A 438-nucleotide genomic window follows, 5' to 3' on the forward strand; every position below is an offset into this window, starting at 1 on the left:
CCCCTGCAGACAACTATATGTTGGCAGCAGATGCAGCAGCAGCGCAGCAGCTGCCAGAAGCAGGAGACCCTAGGGCCCTGGACACCACAGCAGCAGCAGCAGCAGCAGCAGCAGCGGTGGCAGCTACGGCAGGAGCAGCAGCAGCAACGACAGCGGAAAAAGCAGGTGCAGGCCCAGCCGACATGGAAGTAACAGATCCACAATTACTTGCTGCAGAGGCTGCAGCGGAAGCAAGAGCAGCAGCAGCAGCAACAACAGCAGCAGCAGCAACAGCTGCAGCAGCAGCAGAACCCTTGGGGGCTTGCGCTCCAGCTCTGCAGACACATGAAGTCTACATGGGGGGGATGCAACTCGCAGCGGCGCAACACTTGTCGAATGGGCAGCAGCAGCTGCTGCATCAGCAGCAGCAGCAGCAGCTGCTGCAGCAGCAGCAGCTGC

Source organism: Eimeria tenella, genomic scaffold, assembly GCF_000499545.2.
Source record: "Eimeria tenella Houghton genomic scaffold, Eth_scaff2994, whole genome shotgun sequence".
In the NCBI taxonomy this organism is placed as follows: Eukaryota; Apicomplexa; class Conoidasida; order Eucoccidiorida; family Eimeriidae; genus Eimeria; species Eimeria tenella.